Source organism: Ricinus communis, chromosome 1 (assembly GCF_019578655.1).
Source record: "Ricinus communis isolate WT05 ecotype wild-type chromosome 1, ASM1957865v1, whole genome shotgun sequence".
NCBI classification, from domain to species: Eukaryota; Viridiplantae; Streptophyta; class Magnoliopsida; order Malpighiales; family Euphorbiaceae; genus Ricinus; species Ricinus communis.
Window position 1 is genome coordinate 25,153,102 of NC_063256.1, and position 18,510 is coordinate 25,171,611.

General features: G+C 36.8%; 1 non-coding gene across 1 annotated transcript; it reads left to right on the plus strand.

Moving 5' to 3' along the window:
- The first annotated feature begins 1,454 nt into the window (after window positions 1–1,454).
- Window positions 1,455–1,561, plus strand: LOC112535642. Its single transcript, XR_003079725.1, has one exon. It is a non-coding gene; the product is annotated as a small nucleolar RNA R71 (small nucleolar RNA).
- Window positions 1,562–18,510: the final 16,949 nt, after the last annotated feature.

Below are 18,510 nucleotides of genomic sequence, written 5' to 3' on the forward strand. Positions count from 1 at the left end.
CCTGCACAATTGGATCAATTACATCAATATGGCAAAGAGAATGTACATTATTAGGATATTTCATTGCATCAAAAATATTAAATTTAACAATCTCTCCATCAAACTCTACGAAGAGAGTACCCTCATCTATATTAATCTTTGTCTTAGCAGTTTTCATGAATGATCGTCCTAATAAAATCGAAGCTGATTTTGATGAGGAATTACCATCCATTTCTAAAATGTAAAAGTCGACACGAAATATGAGCTCATTAACCTGCACCAAAACATCTTCAACAACTCCAAGGGGATGAATATAAGAATTATCAGCTAATTGAATCACTACACTAGTCTTTGCAAGTCATTTAGTTTCAAAATCTTGATAAATAGAAAATGGCATGACATTATTGGAAGCTCCAAAATCTAACATGGCACGCTCAATTTTCATATTACCAATAACACAAGATATTGAAAACATACCTGGATCTTTGCATTTTTCTGGCATATTCTTTTGCAAGACTGCCGACACATTCTTACTTACCACCATTTTTTCCTTTTCCTTCATCCTTCTTTTGTTTATGCATAATTTCTTCAAGAACTTTGCATATTTAGGAATTTGCTTGACATCATCCAATAATGGGATATTTATCTCCATCTTCCTAAATGTATCAAAGATCTCCTTTTCTTGCTCATCTTCTTTTGGCTTAGCTAATCTGCTAGGAAAAGGAGGTAATGGAGTGTGAGATGAAAGAGATAGAGGAGGATCGAATTTTACCCCACGTGATGCTTTAGAGGAAGCTTCTTCTTCCTTTTCCTTGCTCGGTTCATTTTCCTTAAGTGGAATCGACCCTGAAGGAATCTCCTTTCCACTTCTTAGAAAAATTACACTAACATTCTCCTTTGGAATTATCTCTAGTTGTGAAGGTAGTTTTCCAAAATTTTGAGCCTCCAATTTACTAACCGACGTAGCCAATTGAGTAATTTAATTGCCTAAATTCTGAATGCTTGACCTTGTTTCCTATTGAAATTGAAGAGCATTGTTAGTAAGATTTTTAACAATATCTTCCAAAGACATACCTGAATTTGAAGCTTAAGGTTTTTGGAGAACTTGAGGTGGTATAATGAAATTCCGGGAAGGATAATTTTGTTGTCCTCATTGGTTTCCATAGTTCAAATTCGGGTGATCTCTCCATCCAGGATTATAATGATTGGAAAAAGGGTCATACTTCCTTTGAGGTTGACCAATAAATCCGCCTAAAGCATTTTCAAGATTTTTAGTGCTTACCTCATTAAATCGCCTTGTAGCTCCATCAACCCTTGTACCAAATTGCTGAGAATTCTCAGCCATGTTTGAAATTAATTGCTTCGCTTCTTCAGGTGTCTTGTCTACCAAAGCTCCACCACTTGCTGCATCAATTATACTCCTATCCATTGGCAACAATCCTTCATAGAAGTATTGGATTAGGAGTTGCGGAGAGATTTGATGATGTGGGCATCTAGCACACAGTTGCTTGAACCTTTCCCAATACTCATACAATGTTTCTCCAGTGAACTGTGTTATGCCAAAAATTTCTTTTCTGATGTTGGCAGCTCTTGTTGCAGGGAAGAACTTGTCTAAGAAAAATCTTTTCATCTCATTCCATGTTGTTATTGAACCAGAGGGTAGATAATAGAGCTAATTTTTGTTTTATCCTTCAAAGAAAAGGGAAAAGCTCTAAGATTTATTTGCTCTTTGGTCACACCATGTGGCTTCATTCCGGAGCATACAATATAGAATTCTTTCAAATGTTTATGAGGATCTTCACCTGCACATCCACGAAAAGAAGGGAGTAAGTGAATTAAACCAGATTTTAATTCAAAATCAACTGCAATATTAGAAAACGTAATGCATAAAGGTTGTTGATTTAAATCCGGTGCGGCTAGCTCTTTGAGAGTTCTGTTCGCCATATTTTCTGTAACTTCTTGAAAAATATATATGTTACCAATAGCCAAATATATTTCCAACTCCTCTATGAGATAACTTTTTCTTTGTCTAGTCTCCTTTCTTAATCAACGCGTTGTCTTCTCAATTTCAGGATTATACTGCAAATCAATAGCTTGAGAACAACGAGTCATAAATAAATAAATTAAACAATGAGAAACTAAAATAGGCTCCTCGGTAACGATGCCAAATTTGAACGGGTTATCGAAGCCCTTTAAAATAAATTGCTGATTTTCCTAAACTAACTTGTAGAAATGGTAAAACCAGGTCGAATCCCAAGGGAACCAATGTGGATAGCTTCTCAAGGTAAAATAAGAATGGGGGAATTTTGAATGTTTGAATCAAAATTATAAATAAACAAAAAATAATGAAGGCTAAATATTAAAGTAAATAAAAATCAATCTTAACAAATTTTCAATTCAAGAGTGCTAATTCCATCCAATTGTAATCATGATCATAGGCTAAAATATCAATTTTTCTATTCAAGTACTTAGTCTACTTATTCGAAAAAGCCGCAACAAGTGTAATTCTCCTAATATAATTGACTCAAACCCAACATCCAAATCAAAACTTACCATTAATCAACTGGGCACGATAGCATTCCATTTCAACTCAATGATAGCATAAAGAATAATGAGAATGACTAAACCAACATTAATTAATTGATATAACTGCAATTGAATTAACCTTGTTCCTTTATTTCCTTAGAGCCTATCATGCAAGCTATGTAATTCGAATAAGCCGCAATCACACACACATGAGCCAGCTCCTTGCTACTTGTGTCAATCGTTCATGACAATTACGGATCACAAACTCAAAGTTTAGCAATAGAAAAATCAATATCAAAGTTGAGTCATCAGTTCAATCAATATAAAAAATTCATAAATAATAAAAACAAGAAATGAAAGAATACTTGAATTAAAGAGAATTCTGTTAAGCACAAAGCCTCACAAAATCACAATTGGAATTTATTCACTCTTGAATTAGAAACTAAAAACTTAGCCACACATGGTATAGTAAGAATTCACAAGAAAATAATTGTAGAAGAAGAATAATAAATAATCAAAGCACTCTCAGCCGTCCTTTACTTAGTAGAACTAGCCTCCTTATATAGGAAGTTAAACCTAAACCCTAATAAGAGAATCCTTATTAAAAATAAATAAACTTCCTATATGATCTTGTCCCTATAAGGAAGGATAAGATAAAGAGTAATCTAAACAAATTAAAATCCTAAATACATGAGAGAAAGTTCTCTTTATCCAGCAATTCCAAAAAGAGAGGAAATTATATAAAAGTGTATCCACCACGAATTTATCTTGAAAAATTCAAAGCTCTCTTTTGCAGGTTCCAGCAGCTCACAGATTGTAAGGCGTGGTCACGCCTTATTGAAAATGATCTTCTGCCCAAATTTTTGCTCTTCCTTCAAAAGACTTGGTTTTTGACAAGTGATGCTTTAAAACATGTCTTTTGGCTGAATTTCACTCAATCCTTGATATTTCACCATCTAAATGAGAATAAACACAATTTCCACAACTAAGCACATTATCCAATCAAAATGTAAGGGAATTAAACACAATAAGTATAACTATTTATGACCTATCAATAGAGGTAAGTTTTTTTAAAGAAAATCTTAGGGGAATAGATAATCTTCAGTCTTTTAAAAAGAATCGATAAATATCCAGTATTAATTCTTTAAAATTTGAATAAATATCATTAAAAATCCATGATTATCGTCAAATATCTTCTAAAATCTGTATCTCGATGTAAAAGTATAAAGAAAAACGATGCGAGAAAACCCTAATCAACACTATGTAGAGTCAGTCAGCTCTACATAAAGCCGATTGGCTCTATAATGAGCCGATGGGCTCTATACGTGGAAAGTTTGACAAAAATCTACAATTAAGTCCCTAAACTTGCGAAATCCATCTTTTTGACCCTCAAACTTTATTTTTTTAACAATTAACTCTAAATTGATTTGCAAAAGATAATTTTGGTTGGATTAACCTCAATCCTAACTTCAGATTTGGCCGTCCTTCATCTCCCGAGATGCGAGAAGGCAATAACTTACATTATAGGGTTTTCCATAATCCCCTCGATATCTAAATCCGAAAAATGGGTGCTGATAGCTACCCTTGGTTTGTCGAAATTTATAAGCATGCAATGCGTTTAAATAAATTGAGACAAATCATAAATATTAAAGACACGACAAAAGGATATCTCTTTGAGCTGTAAAAGCCACGTTTCGTAAGCTCGAAATTTGATTGCTGATTTGATGTGGGGACCACGCCCACTTGAATTTTCAAGGACTTCGCCTGCCTAAGTTGAGGGCTTTGCTTGCTTAGGTTGAGGGCTTCGCCCACTATTTGGGAACAACGTCCGCTGATTTTGAACCATGTCTATTAATTTAGGAATCACGCCCGTTGATTTGGGAACCATGCCCGTTGATTTCATGATTGTAGAAATTCACTCGTTTATTTTCCATTTCAGGAATTAATTTACCACTTTAGGTTAATTTGATAATTTTCCACTTCTAGGTACTTTTAGTTAGAATTTCTCACTTTGGGTACAATCTGATTCATTTTGATGCCTTCTAGACACTATACTTGTATTTGACCCACTCAGAGACTAAAGCATAATTTTGATAGGTCAAAAACCAAACTTGTAATTTTCTGGGAAGTTTCATTTTGAGATGCCAACTGGCCTTCTATGCGTCTTTTGAGGACTTGCATCAACTTTTTGGACTAAAATGTGATTTTGACAAGTCGGGGACCTAAATGACATTTTTGCCCCCTTCAAGACATATATATATATATATATATATATATATATCCTTTATCCATCTTTCATGCACTTTATCTATTTTTCTTCACTTTTTCTCTCAAAACCTTTTTCATTCTTTCTATGATTTTTCCTTCAATTCTTAACCAAATCTCATGAAACTAGTCTTGAAATGGCAAGCTCTTCCTAAAGAATTGCTTGACATACCCTGATCGCACCGAATTGGGAGTTCTCTCCTCTAATTTCTCCAAAAAACTACCTTAACTTGTGAAGGGAGAGGAAATCCCCTTTTGGCAAAATTAAAACCCATCGGGCATTTTTGGACATCGGAAAGGTAATTTCTTGGCCTAAATTTTGTTTCCTGCAGCTTATGTACTAGACATACATGTTATTTGTCCAAAACATGCAAAAGATTATGAAAAAATGTCAAAAATTCATCCCCTAGCCTTTAGAACTGATCGGCTGTGCGCTCAACCGATCGGCCCTGTGTAGTGCTGATTGGATCTATACAGAATCGATCAACTATGCACAGTCTAAATCGATCGTGCATAAGCCGAAAAAGGGTTTCCAGGGCTTCTTTTGTAAAAAAAATCAACTAATAAACACGTACTTACCTGTTTAGGGTTTTCTCACCCCTAAATTATGTTTAATAGCTGTGTGTTTGGCTTTTCAGGGTGATGTTGTGTCGATCTGATTTGCTGGAAACTTCTATGGTCGTGAGTGGTTCGATGACCTCCCTAGCCCTATCCAAGCTAGGATAAGAGGTACTAGCTTCCGTCAGTTCATAGATACGCTCCCGCTAATCGCTAGGAGGGTCGACCACACCTCTGTCTACAACTTACTAGAGAGATGGATGGATACTACTCACACCTTCCATACATTGGTCGGTGAGCTGACGCTCTCCCCTCTTTCCTTTGCTGCTATCACAGGCATCGATTTCTTTGGCACGCTCGTGCCATTTGATGATGCGATCCACGATCAGCAATCCGACGTCCGGGAGTCCTTCAATCTAATTTGCTCTGGTTCTTGCCAACATTCAGGAACTCAAGCTGCATCGTTTATCAGAGCGTCCCTCTCCACTACCAGGGCTTTATTCCTTGGAATGCTTGGGAGGTTGATCAGTTGGCCTGAGCCTTCTTGGTGTACCTCTTTGGTACGACTTTATTTAGTGATTCGGGGAATTCACTAAAATTTTACTACTTAGCCCTATTGCGGGATTTGGATCAGGTCTCCTTTTACAACTAGAGATCGACAGCTCTCGCATACTTATACCACCAAATGGACGTTACTATCTGAGGTAGTAAGAGGATCTGCAGTTTCTGGCATGCGATCCACGTAAATTATGCTCTAACATCTCTTCCCTAATTTTTTTTATAGGTATATCGAATGCTGATTCTTATTTTATAGATTTGGGCCTTGGAGATCAGTCTTTTGGAGCCCATCTACACCTTGCAAGCTTTCCCTAGCTTGGGTTGGTGGGGCTCGAGCAGGAGCGTCATAATAGAGTAGGCTCAGGTTCACATGCATTGCCTGTGGATGAACAACTTGACCTGAATTTTCCTCTTGGGGCGAATGTAGTAGGTCTTGTATGCTTCAATACTAGATCACCAGCTCTGATCTTTCTTGGCTTTACTTTTTTCTTTGTTGAATGCCCTAACTATCCTTTTCTGATACAACAACATGTAGTATAGGGCTTTCATCCTTTACTCATTAATGAGAGCCAATTGCTGCTACCTTTACTCGACCCATTAGTACTTTGATATTTCAGCCTCTAATACATCTCTGAAAGACTTCAACTCTAACTCAACTAGCAAAACCGCTTGAGTCCCGTAAACCATAGATATGGTGTTTGCCCAATCAATGTTCAATCAATTGTTCGATATCCGCATAGTGCAAAGGGTAACCGAAATGATCAGTCCTTGTGATTCCACACCATCTTTGAGAGTGTGTTCTTTAGGCTATTGTTGGCTACTTCTACCGCTCCATTAGCCTGAGGTCTATACAGAGAAGACATGTGATGCTCGATCTTGTATTCCGCTAATAGGTCTACTGTGTCACCCATGAACTGTTCTCCATTATCCTTTATGACATGATGTGGGACACTGTATTTGTAGATATGGTTCCTTTCTATAAATCTGGCCATCTGCCTTGCCCCCATAGTGGTAAATGATTCAGCTTTGACCCACTTTGAGAAGTAGTCAATTTCTACGACTATTAACCTGTGCAACGCGGTCGAAGGTATGTGACTCAGGTCATTGTATAGCTGCCATTCACGACATTTCCTCACTAGTACTATACAATCCTTTTTCATTGTTAACCAATAATAGCCTTACCGCAATGATGTTCCTGGTTAATACTATGTCGTTCACATGTGACACGCATACTCCTTTGTACATGTCTTCCATCACTACTTGAGCTTCTATTTTAGTCACACACCAGAGCTGTACACCCGACACCATTCTTTTATACAGGACACCCTCATGGCTGATGTAATTCCTAGCTTAAATCTGCAGCACGTATCTTTCCCTAGCAGTTGCTTTCTCTAGATATTGCCTGCTTTCTATGAACCTCTTCAGATCATAGAACCATGGTTTCTCTTTCAGTCCCATCTGAACTTGCATTATCCATTCCTCTTGATAACAAAGTGCACCCAAATTCACAATCACCAAAGGCTTCATTGAAAGCTGTGGGGGATTGACCCACATAGATGATAGGGTAGCTAACGCATCCGCCATCTGATTCTCGTCTCAAGGCAAGTGTACAAAGGAACACTTGGAGAGATTGCACACTAAAGTCCTGAGATAGTTGACATACGGCTTCAACTTCTCTTCTTTTACATTCCATTCTTCAAGGGCTTGTTGGATTACTAGCATAGTGTCTTCATAGACCATCAAATGCTTAGCTCTTGCTACCACGATCGCTTCTAATCCAAATAAACATGCTTCATACTCCGCCATGTTATTGGTCACTTTAAAGTCCAATCTCTTGGCCATTGGCAGTATCTCTCCTTCTAGCATGATTAGAACTACTCCTAAACCTGCATCTCTGGTGTTTACAGCTTTTGAGGTACATCTTCCACTCTTGGATCTCGATTGCCCCTAAATTTTCATCAGAAAACTCCAGTCCATGGGTGCATGCTTAAAACTATCGCCCATAGTGGCGACTCCATTGAGGATAAGAGAAGCTTATTCGAGTGTATGTTTGTTTGCAATTTTATTTTTTTAATGAGTGATTCTTGCATCACTACACCATGTTCACACATTGTGCACTTTGGTCCTTATAGTCCCGATGGCGTCAATTAATAATTCTTTGGCTCTATTCTAACTTTTGAATTACAACACTGGCTAACCATCAATCACAAGTAATGAGTGAGTATCCTTCGTCGCATGGACAATTAATTTATGGGAGCCTTTTATCCTTACTTAAGACTCAGCTAACGACAATGACAATAGTAATCTCCCTTAGGAACCCTATTGCTTGCTATTTGAGATATTTATATTTATAAGTACTCAAAGTCCACATATTCAAAAGCCTCGGCCCAAGGACATGTGGAATCAGGCCTTAGGCCCAAAATATGCAGGCTTTTATACTTATATTGGGATACATTGCCTTATTTATTTTATCTGCTTTGAAAGCTTGTGGCATGTGCGTCAGGCCTACTATCCCCTATTGATAGAAAGCCCAGACCCAAAATCCTATGGAAGAAAGACTCACTATGAACCACGTGCAGGAGCAATAAGGTTGCAAGGATGATTTGTAAATTAATGCGTGTGCTAACTTTTTCTCTTCTATCTTTATACATAGCATGTGCATCATCCATTGCATGCATCATACTAACCTTTTATTTTTAGCCATATAGACACTCTTTTGGGCTAGAAGATTTGAGATTGTGGAAGGATGGAGAGAATACCAATCTCATTGAGAATATAGACTGTATTAGAGATCCTTGAAAAGCTAAGACATCAAACTTCCAAGAGTGAGACTGAAGCTACATTTGAAATGGTCAGTGAAAGAGCTAATGAACAAGATTTCAAAATACTTAAGAATTTTTGTCATTAACGACATGAGGTGTGTGATTCGGGATGAACTTCAACAACTTTGGGCTAGGAAGGCCGCAAATCAAGCCCCATTTGCTGCTCCAATTGCACCAGCCAGTCCCCCTACTACTATTAATCCAGTTGTGGTTGCCACTGAAACTGATGTTATAATGCTGCCACTACTGTCATTGCTGCCAATGCTCATGCCGAAGACACCGCTAGAAGAGGAGTGCCATAGAAATTTTATAATTTTGATGAGTATGTGCTGAACCAAGCTAAAAGGAAGACTGCCCTTGCCACTAATGAAGCTATAAGTGGCTTAAGCGCCAGGCTTGACAAGATGCATGGCATGTTAGAAGTCAAAGGTTTAGACCTCGACCTATGATTTCAAAGAATTAGTATTGACAGGTGAAGACAAGCTTGTTACCCTAAGTGCCTTGTCACATGGCTTATTTTCTTGTCTTTTGATCTTAACAAACAAATTGATGTTTGAACTAATGTTTCCTTGAGTTTCAATAATGTAGCATAAGTTAAGTAGAAATTGCTCAAAATCGTGATCGCGCTAAAAGGGCGAGACTGCGAAAAATGGAAGTTTCAAGGCAAAAGCTTTTGGCTTAGAAAAGCTTGAAGTCGCGGCCGCATCTCAAGAGGGCGCGATTGTAAGAATTGAAAACTAAAGTAACCGTTAGGAATCGCCAACGGTTATATTAGAAATCCGCCATGCCGTCACATTAGATAGCAGTGGGAGGCATTTGATGAATTGTGACTGCGATTTACATTTTAACAAGTGCATTTAATGCACTATTTTAAAGCTAGATTGTGTACTTTTGGGGTTTTACTTATAGCGACTGTTTGAGATTTTTAGCCTATAAAAATCATATCAAAAGGTCATTTAAGGTTGGTCGAGAACCTCCATAAGTCCACATTATTGTGTTTTCAATTCTTTCTTTCGTGCAATTAATATTTCTCTTTTTTGGTTGTTGTAAAAGCTTGAATGCTCTTGTGAGGTTTGAGTATTAGCCAAAACACTTGGGTTAAGGTTTGAGGGTTAGCCTAGAAAAACTCTTGTAAAGGTTATGTGTGAGCCTAAGAAACATAATTTGTAAGGTTTAGTATGAGCCCTAAAACACTAAGTTGGGAGTAGGCTTGAAAACTCCAAGTGTAAAGATACAAGTATAGTGAATACCCAATTGTGAATTGGAGAGTGGACATAGGGTTTGTTGACACCTAATCCACTATAATTCCTTGTGTGCTATTCTTCATACTCTCTACTCATTCTTCCTTAACAATATTTTTAATTTACCATCCTTTCTTTATTCACCAATTCAACCCCTTTTCTTGGTTAATAAGGCCAAACAAGTGGTATTAGAGTGCAAGAGTCAAAGATCGAAAATGGCCAATGAAGGAATCCACCATCTAAGACCATACTTCGATGGGTTCAATTATGCCCATTGGAAGTACAAGATGGAAATCTACATGGATATCGACACAATGGATATATGGGATTGTGTAAGGAAGAAGTGGAAGCCCCCAACCAAGAAAGAAAATGGAATAGAAATTCCTCTTAATAGAGATGGGGGGTGGATGCTCATAGAAAATTAAATGGAAAAAATAAAAGAGATATAATCATCCTCCTTAGCTCACTCTCTAGATAGGAGTGTGAAAGGGTTCAACATCTACCAACCGCCTATAAGATTTGGAAAACCTTGGAGAACTATCATGAGGGTACAAGACATGTCAAGTCCAAGAAGATCCAATTACTTCTGATAGAGTATGAGCTCTTCAAAATGAAGCCTAATGAGAGCATCACCGACATGACAAACCGGCTTCTTACCATCATCAACAACCTTAGAAAGTTAGGCAAGCATTATGAGCTTGTTGACATCAACAATAAGATTCTCAAGGCTCTACCACTCAAGGACTACAGTTCAAGAGTGGCAAGTATAGCAGAAGCCAATAAAGATTTGGGGAAAGTGTCAATAGATGAACTCATTAGAAAGGTCCTTACTCATGAGATGGCCCTTCGGAAGCAGAAATAATAAGAGAAGGAAAGGGAGATAAGGAAAAAACCCTTAGCTCTCAAAAGCTCCACAAAGCCTCAAGAGAGTGAAAGCTCCAGTGGATCCGAATCAAGTGAAGATGAGGATGAAGAGCTTGCCATGCTTTCCAAAAAGGTGAAGGAAATCATGAGGAATAGAAGAAAGGACAAGAGGCCCTTCAAGAAGTCTTTATCAAGCTCCAACAACTACTCAAACTTCAAGAAAAGCAAGGAGAAGAAGAGTGATCTCACTTGCTATGGATGTGGAAAGCAAGGGCATATCAAAGCCGATTGCTTCAAGAGTAAGAACAAAAAGAAATTTGAGAAGGAAAAGAAGAAGAAGAAAGCTTTTAAGGCAACATGGGATGACTCTTCATCAAGTGGAGAAGAAGATGAGGAGGCCAATCTTTTCTTCATGGCACAAGAGGATGAACCAAATGAGATATGCTCTATATCTCACTCTTGTGATGATTATGAATGTGAAAACGATTTTCCTTGCATGGATGATGATGACTTGGTTGAAGTCATGAATTTAAAATGCAAGAAATATCATTTATAAATAAAAGTTTACAAAGAAAAATGCTCCAAGTTTGAGCAAGATTTAAATGAGCTTTAAAAGAAATTTATTTGCTAACCCTTTCAAATGACGAACCTAAGAAATCTTTGAATGAGCTCTTATCTAAACCCTCTTCTTTAAATTCTCTTTGAAAAGAGAATGCTTGTTTAAAGTTAGAAGTTAAGGAATTGAGAAGCTCCATTTTAAAATTTCATAAGGGAAAGGAAGCTTTGAACACTTTAATTATGTCTCAAACACGTCCTTTGATAAAATATGGACTTAGTTTTAATGGCGCATCATCGTCTACTTCATCTTCTTCCATCTTTAAATTCATCAAGGCCTTAACACCACAAACCTCTTTAATTGAGGGTGTTGAAAGGCCAAGGCACACACCAAAGCTTCACCTTCTAAAAGAAAGGTTAAAGCTTCACAAGTTCCAAAGGCTAAGCCTAAAGGAACTAATCATGCATACATGTATAAGAACAAGGGCAAAAATCATTCATCTAAAACTTGCTCTTGTATGCATAATCATTCTAAGAAGGCAAAAGGACCCAATCCTCAAGTAAAGAGACATTTGAGCAAAAGAAAACCCAATCCTAATATCAAATGTCACTATTGCATGAGGAATGGGCATATAAAGATATTTTGCTATATTAGGAAGGCACAACTCTAACTAGGAGAAATCTTCTTAACTAACCCTAAAGGACCCAAAATGGTTTGGGTACCTAAAAGAGAGAAAATTTAAGTTTATTTTTATAGGTATGCTTCAAGTTAACCTTGAAAGAAGGAGACAAGCATGTAGATAGTGGTTGCATAAGGCACAAGACGAGAAATGCCAAACTCTTCTCTCATTTGAAGAAAATTGATGGAGGAAAGGTAACTTTTAGAAACAATGCCAAAGGTAAGATTGTAGGATTGAATCCATTAGTAAGAAAGACTCTCCTCTCATTAATAATGTTCTTCTTGTTGATGGTTTGAAGCATAACTTGATGAGTGTAAGTCAATTATGTGATAAAGGTAGCAAAGTCACCTTTGACTCTAAGGGTTGCCAAGTCATTTCCTTAGGAAATGATAAGGAATTCTTTAGAGGAGAAAGGTTTGGAAATGCCTACACATTTAACCTACACAAAATTGCTAATGAATCTCTTAAGTGTCTTGTGTCAATTAGTAAAGATTTTTGGCTTTGGCATAGGAGGCTTAAACATGCAAGCATGGAGCTCCTTCATAGCCTAAAGAAGGATGAGCTTGTGATTGGATTGTCCAAAGTGAAGTTCATAAAGGGCAACGCTTGTGGACCTTGTTAAATGAGAAAACAACACAAAGCCTCCTTCAAAGCAAAGAGCATAGTAAGTACATCTAGACCTCTCAAACTTATTCACATGGATTTGTTTGGCCCTATTAGAGTTGCTAGCTTAGGAGAAAAATATTATGCACATGTATTTATAGATGACTACTCTAGATTCACTTGGGTTAGTTTCTTAGCTCAAAAGAATGATGCCTTTGAAGCTTTCAAAAGTTTTGCAGAAAGAGTTCAAAATGAAATGAGTTCTTATATTTCCAAAATAAGAAGTGACCATGGAAAGAATTCGAAAATGTTTTATTTGAATCCTTTTATAATGAGAATAGTATTTCACATGATTTTTCTTCCTCTAGAATTCCATAACAAAATGGTGTTATAGAAAGGAGAAATAGAACTCTTGTAGAGATGGCTAAAACAATACTTAATGAGTATAGTCTACTTACTTACCTTTGGGCCGAAGCCATCAAGACATCGTGTTATTTGATTAATAGAGTTTTCAAAAGATCAATTTTGAATAAAACATCTTATGAGCTATGAAACAGAAGAAAACTCAAAATCTCATATCTAAGAGTATTTGGATGCAAATATTACATTTTAAACACCAAGGATAATCTTGAAATTTTTTTATCCAAAACGGATGAAGGTATATTTTTTTGGGCTATTCATCTAGCAAAGCATATAGGGTATTCGACAAAAAGTCTATGGTAGTTGAAGAATCTATGAATGTTGTTTTTTATGAGTCTAGTTCACTTGATCTTATGAAAGGTTCTTTTGACAATTTTGTTGGTGAATTTGAGAAGATTGAGGTCAATGATGATGTGAATCAAGTAGGAGAATCTTTTCAATCTCAACCTCATCAAGGTGAACCTTCACCACTTCATCAAGAGGAAGCTCAACATGAGTTGCCTAGAGAATGGAGGGAACCAAGGGGGCATCCAAAGGAACTGATCATTGGTAATGTCACAAAAGGCATAAGTACTAGATCTCAATTCAGAAACTTAGATAATAATCTTGCTTTATCTCTCAAATTAAGCCAAGGACCATTAGTGAGGCTCTCGATGATGAATGTTAGGTGATTGATGTGCAAAAGGAACTCAACCAATTTAAGAGGAATCAAGTTTAGGAACTTTTCCCTAGACACAAGGATCATCGTATCATAGGTTGTAAATGGGTTTATAGGAATAAGTTAGATTAGAAAGGTGTCATCACGAGGAACAAAGCCCGATTAATTATCAAAGGCTATAACCAAGAGGAAGGTATTGATTATATGATGAAACCTTTGCTCTCGTAGCAAGATTAGAAGCTATTAGGATATTGCTAGTTTATGCTTGTCACATGAATTTCAAACTTTTTCAAATGGATGTTAAAAGTGCATTTTAAATTGTTTCATAGAAGAAGAAGAAGTATATGTTGAACAACCTCCCAGTTTTGAACATCATGAGTTTTCAGACCATGTTTTCAAATTAGCTAAGGCTTTGTATGGTTTAAAAAAAATCTCCTAGAGCTTGGTATAAAAGACTTAGCTCATTCTTATTGCAAAATAGTTTTTCAAAAGGGAAGGTTGACACAAGACTCTTTGTAAAAACTCACAAGCATGATACTCTAGTTGTTCAAATTTATATTGATGATATAGTATTTAGTGCTACTAATAAAATCCTTATGTGAGGAGTTTTCTAAGTGCATGACTAGGGAATTTGAAATGAACATGATGGGTGAGCTCAAGTTCTTCCTAAGATTGAAAGTCAATTAATGCAAGGACATCTTCATTAACTAATCCAAGTACACAAAGGAACTTTTTAAAAGGTTTAGGATGGAAGGATGCAAGATTGCTAAGATACCGATGAGCACATCACCAAAGTTGGACAAGGACGAGAAGGGTAAGCCTATTGATGAGAAGAAATATAGAGATATGATTAGATCTCTACTCTATCTCACGGCTTCTAGACCCGATATCATGTTTAATGTATGCTTGTGTGCTTGCATTCAACCTAGTCCTAGAAAGTCTCATTTACATGTCGTTAAGTTAATCTTAAAATAGTTACAAGGAACTATGCATCTAGGTCTTTGGTATCCAAAGGATACATCTTTTGACATAAATGGCTTCTCGGATGCAGATTATGCGGGTAGCCTATTAGATAGAACGAGCACTTTCAGAACTTGCCATTTCTTAGAAGAATGTCTAGTGTCTTGGTTTAGTAAGAAGCAAGTATCAGTTGCTTTATCCACCGCAAAAGCGGAATACATTGCAGCTAGATATTGTTGTAGTCAAATTTTATAGATAAAATAGTAACTTAAGGATTATGGCCAAGTGTTTAGTCACATTCCAATTAAATATGACAATACTAGTCAAATAAACTTGTCTAAGAACCTTATTCAATACTCTAGGAGTAAGCACATAGACATTAGACATCACTTTAGGGATCATGTCCAAAGTGGAGCAATACTAGTCCAATAAACTTGTCTAAGAACTTGGTAGCAAAGAGCATGTGGGGATCCCAATGGCGGCGCTCCCTGAGCCAATCTTTGCGAATTTGTAAACTGGAAAGGTGAGTGACTAATACATATAAATTAAAAATGGAACTAAATAATTTTTTGTTACCTTGTCCCATGTTAGGGAGTCGATCCTCCTGTGGTGCACATGGATTTGAGCCCACTTTAACGGGATTCTCCTACTCGAGCCCCAGCGACTCAAGCGAGGGAAAGCTCGAGATGTGTAAATGGGCTGTGAGCCCACCAAAAGTCTGATCTCCAAGGCCTAGACCTACTAAATAGAAGTAATTAATCACGGTGCAAATATAAGAAAGCAAGAATAGAGAAAATAGAGCAGAACTTACATGTATCGCATGCCAGAAGCCGCAAATCCTCTTGCTATCACAAACAATAATGTCCATATAGTGGTACAAGTAAGTGAGAGCCGCAGATCCCTAATTTTAGGAAGAGACCTGCTCTAAATCCCATAGTGGAGCCAGATAGTGGAAGTTCAATGAGTTTCATGAATCACTAAAGAAAGTGGTCCCAAAGAGATATACCAAGAAGGCTTGAGCCATCTGATCCACCTCTCGAGCATTTCGAGGCACGAAGCCTTTGTAGTTGAGAGGAATGCTCTAATAAGCAATATACCTAGTGTTCTTACATGCTGGCAAGAACCCAAGTAAATATGTGATATAATACTCACTAATGTTAAAACGTTGGTCATGAATCCCGTTGTCAAAAGGTATAGGGCTACCCGAGAAGTCTATCCCATTAATAGCAGCAAAGGAGAGTAGAGATAGTGTCAACTCACACCGGAGTGTGGAAGGTGTGTGTACCATCCATCCATCTCTCAAGAAGCACATAGACCAAGGTGTGGTCAGTCCTCCCGGTAATAGACGAAAGCATAGCCAATAAATCAGCGAAAGCCAGTATTACCAATCCTAGCCTGAACAAAGATTGGAAGCTCGTCAAACCATTTACGAGCCCTATAGAAATTTTCAATGAACCAGATCTATGCAACGTCACTCTGGAAAAAGCCCTAAAAATCAGTAGTCGGCTCGTTCATAATGGATTTGGACTATGTAGAGCAGATCGGCTGTGTGCACAACTGAATCAGCTCTATGGTATACTTTTTGTAATTTTCTTCGTAAAAATTACATCTATTTTGGGCAAATAACATGTATATCTAGTGTATAAGTGACAGGAAATAAAGTTTAAAGCTGGAAAAATACCTCTCTGAGGATGAAAACACTTGGTGAGTATTCAATTTCGCCAAGGGAGGAATCTCCTCTCCTTTAACAAGCCCAAAGGTCATTCTGGCGAGAAATAGGTGGTGACACTTCCATTTGGGTACAATTGGAGTACATCTCGAGAATCTAAAAGATGAGGATGCATAGAATTGGGTTAAGAAATGAGAAAAATATTAAAGAAAGAGTGAAAAGGGATATGAGAGAAAACAGAGAAAATGGGTAAAGTGAAGGATGAATGGGGTGGAAGGATATGTATATGTCTAAAAGGGGGCAAAAATGTCATTGAAGTCGTTGACCTTTTAAAATTACATTTTAGTCCCTGGATGGACCAAATATTGACACGTCACCAAAAGACATCTGGAAGGTCAATTTGCCTCCTAAGGCAGAAATTTTTAAAGAATTATAAACTTGGTCCTTGGGCCATTAAAATTACACTCCCTCGATGGACCAATTACCAATATAACTTCCAAAGGACATCAATTGAATCAGATCGCACCCCGAAGTGGGAATTTCTAACCAAAAGTACCTGAAAGTGAAAAATTACCAAATTGACCTGAAGTGGCAAATGTAGTGAAATTATGTCCTGAAATGGAAAGTAGCTAGAGAAAAGTCTCTACAAATATAAAATCGAGGCATGGTTCCTAAATCAATAGGCGTAGTCTCCAAATCAACCGGCGTAGTCCTAAATCAACGGACGTGGCTCCCAAATCATAAGCGTAGTCCTTCAAATAAAGCACGCAAAGTCCTAAAAAAAATCAAGCAGGCAAAATCCTCAAAATTCAAGCGGGAGTGGTCCCCACATCAAATCAAAGATTTTCTCAATTTGAGATTACGAGGTGTGGTCTATATAGCTCATCAAGATATCTTTTTTGTCATATCCTTGATATTATGATTTGTCTCAATTTGTGTAATCGCATGCATGTTTATATATTTCAACAAACTAGAGGCAACTGACAGCACCCATTATTAAGGGAATTACAGAAAACTCTTTGATGGAAATTATTGCTTTTCTCGAGTTTCAGAGACCGAAGGTGGACAAATCTGAGATTAGGATTGGGAATGATTGGGTTAAATTGATTTTTAGAATCAATTTGGATTTAATTGTCAAAACAATTAAGTTTGAGAGGTGAAACGACAATTCCCACAAGTTTACAGAGTAAGTTGCAAAAAAGAAATTTGAATTTTCTTCCTCCTTAGAAATAATCAGCTCTGTGCAGAGCCGATTGATTCTACGCAGTGCCGATTGGCAACTTTTTATGATTTGATGTCGTTTTATGTGTATTTCGACTATTAAACACCTATCGAGATAACTATGGAGATTTTAAAGATTTTCATTGGATATTATTGACTGATATTAAGAATATCTCTTAAAACCTTAAAACTTATCATTCTATTTCCTAACCCTAGCTCTACATATACATCATTAACTCCTAGGTCTATGGTTACCGATTATTGGGAATCATTAACATCACTATCCTACATTAAAGAAAAAAGCATAGAAGGTTTTTTTGGGAAGTCATTAAGAAAGAACTATAAATTTTCAGAATGACAGTAGCTTTTCCAAATCTCAAGCAGCACTGGATTCTCAACTCATCTTCGATTCAACTACATTATCATTTCCTGAGACTCCTAGAACAACAATCTATGGTGACAATCTGAGAGTTTCCCAACATCCAACATCATCAATATCATCTTCTCCATTAATTTTTTTTTTTGTATTTCTTTATGATTTTAGAAACATGACTAGGTTTTCTTCTATTTATTGCTTCTTAAGTGTTTTAAATGATATGGAATAGGATTTCTTGTTAACATGTTTATAATTTGTTGGGCATTAATATGATAATATGAACATGTTGGGAATCGAATCTGATAATAAGAACATGCGGGGTTTTGAACCTATTAACATGTTTACTTTTACTTTTAGATTTGATTAGTCAAATAAATAGGGTTGCATGCTAGACTTATAATTTCCTTTTAATAAAAATTGATTTTAGGATTCCATGATTAAAACTTGAAATTTGCCATTTTCATTTACTGACAGTTTTATTTTTACGGTTAGCATGGTTTACTTAGGATTCCCACTTAATTTTATGCATTTTATTTAGTTTTACACGTTTTAAAA